Below are 2,500 nucleotides of genomic sequence, written 5' to 3'. Positions count from 1 at the left end.
ATAAAATAGGACATTTTGATTTTTGGGCTTGTGGGCTCAGATGTTCAAAATTGAGGTTTGATGCAAAAATTTGAATGGCCTAGTTGCAAAATCAGTCTGAGATCAACCCCCAATTACAACAACAGTTCCAGAATACTGCAATGTAATTGCTTAATAATTCCTTATTTAATTATCAAAGAGGGTGAGTATTAAAGTACACATGTTTCATGTTCAGTTATATTATTCTATTCTAAATATATTACTATAGAAAGGACAGAAATTAAATTGAGGTTCTGGAACTGTTGGTGGGATTAGGGATTGAACTCAGACTGTTATTGTAATAAGGCTTCTCCTACTTCTTCAGTTTAACCATTTGGGAAAGAAAGTACTTTTTTAAGAGAAACTAGGTAGGGCCTTTATATTTGCCTTCTATAAATTATAGATTTCTGTAAAAATCTCTATAAAAAAAATGAAATCTGCCACTCTAACTGTGCTATCAGGAAGTTTATAATGTTAAAGTATCACTATTTAAGTGATGTTTTTCCTTATTTAATTATCAATGAGGGTGAGTATTAAAGTACACATGTTTCATGTTCAGTTATATTATACTATTCTAAATATATTACTATAGAAAGGACAGAAATTAAATTGAGGTTCTGGAACTGTTGGTGGGATTAGGGATTGAACTCAGACTGTTATTGTAATAAGGCTTCTCCTACTTCTTCAGTTTAACCATTTGGGAAAGAAAGTACTTTTTTAAGAGAAACTAGGTAGGTCCTTTATATTTGCCTTCTATAAATTATAGATTTCTGTAAAAATCTCTATCAAAAAAATGAAATCTGCCACTCTAACTGTGCTATCAGGAAGTTTATAATGTTAAAGTAGCACTATTTAAGTGATGTTTTTCCTTATTTAATTATCAATGAGGGTGAGTATTAAAGTACACATGTTTCATGTTCAGTTATATTATACTATTCTAAATATATTACTATAGAAAGGACAGAAATTAAATTAAGGTTCTGGAACTGTTGGTGGGATTAGGGATTGAACTCAGACTGATATTGCAATAAGGCTTCTCCTACTTCTTCATTTTTAACCATTTTTTGAAAGAAAGTACTTTTATAAGAGAAACTAGGTAGGTCCTTTATATTTGCCTTCTCTAAATTATAGATTTCTGTAAAAATTTCTATAAAAAAAATGAAATTTACCACTCCAACTGTGTTATCAGGAAGTATATAATGTTAAATTTTCACTTGTTTTGTTTTCTTGCTCTTACTTGTGTTAGCTTTTCCTGTACTTGAGTTTCAAACTAGCTATAAACTGCAAATTGAATCAGTACCTTTACACTTTAAAATTTTGGTAAAGGGGGCACCCGGATTTGAACCAGGGACCTCTCGATCTGTAGTCGAATGCTCTACCACTGAGTTATACCCCCAATTGCGTACAAGATTTTAAAAACATTCACATTGCAGTCTGAAAGTATAGGTGTTTGTACTATATATGTTGTCTTATAGGATAAATAATTAATATGTATATTTATGGTGATGCTTTGGAGTTATTAATCTGGGCTTGATTGCAGAGTTCACATAGGTGTAAGCTGTGAGCATGCTCAAAAGGGAACTTTGATCATCTAAAGCTCCAATTTGGTCAGTTATAGTGACATCATGACATATTGTGACTTTATATTTTGGGAGACCAAACAGAACTAAGAAAATACAAATTCTTAGTAACAAACCTATATAAATTATTTCAAAAAGTAGCTGACAACAGTATATTATTGCTAATAAAATAGGACATTTTGATTTTTGGGCTTGTGGGCTCAGATGTTCAAAATTGAGGTTTGATGCAAAAATTTGAATGGCCTAGTTGCAAAATCAGTCTGAGATCAACCCCCAATTACAACAACAGTTCCAGAATACTGCAATGTAATTGCTTAATAATTCCTTATTTAATTATCAAAGAGGGTGAGTATTAAAGTACACATGTTTCATGTTCAGTTATATTATTCTATTCTAAATATATTACTATAGAAAGGACAGAAATTAAATTGAGGTTCTGGAACTGTTGGTGGGATTAGGGATTGAACTCAGACTGTTATTGTAATAAGGCTTCTCCTACTTCTTCAGTTTAACCATTTGGGAAAGAAAGTACTTTTTTAAGAGAAACTAGGTAGGGCCTTTATATTTGCCTTCTATAAATTATAGATTTCTGTAAAAATCTCTATAAAAAAAATGAAATCTGCCACTCTAACTGTGCTATCAGGAAGTTTATAATGTTAAAGTATCACTATTTAAGTGATGTTTTTCCTTATTTAATTATCAATGAGGGTGAGTATTAAAGTACACATGTTTCATGTTCAGTTATATTATACTATTCTAAATATATTACTATAGAAAGGACAGAAATTAAATTGAGGTTCTGGAACTGTTGGTGGGATTAGGGATTGAACTCAGACTGTTATTGTAATAAGGCTTCTCCTACTTCTTCAGTTTAACCATTTGGGAAAGAAAGTACTTTTTTA

At 31.0% G+C, this 2,500-nt stretch overlaps 1 non-coding gene across 1 annotated transcript; it reads right to left on the bottom strand.

Moving 5' to 3' along the window:
- Nucleotides 1–1,342: 1,342 nt before the first annotated feature.
- TRNAC-ACA (transfer RNA cysteine (anticodon ACA)) lies at nt 1,343–1,414 on the bottom strand. The gene has a single exon. It is a non-coding gene; the product is annotated as a tRNA-Cys (tRNA).
- Between the last annotated feature and the right edge of the window lie 1,086 nt (nt 1,415–2,500).

Source organism: Taudactylus pleione, unplaced genomic scaffold (genome assembly GCF_031769625.1).
Source record: "Taudactylus pleione unplaced genomic scaffold, aTauple2 ptg000021l, whole genome shotgun sequence".
NCBI classification, from domain to species: Eukaryota; Metazoa; Chordata; class Amphibia; order Anura; family Myobatrachidae; genus Taudactylus; species Taudactylus pleione.
This window is presented reverse-complemented; position numbering and strand designations above follow the sequence as displayed.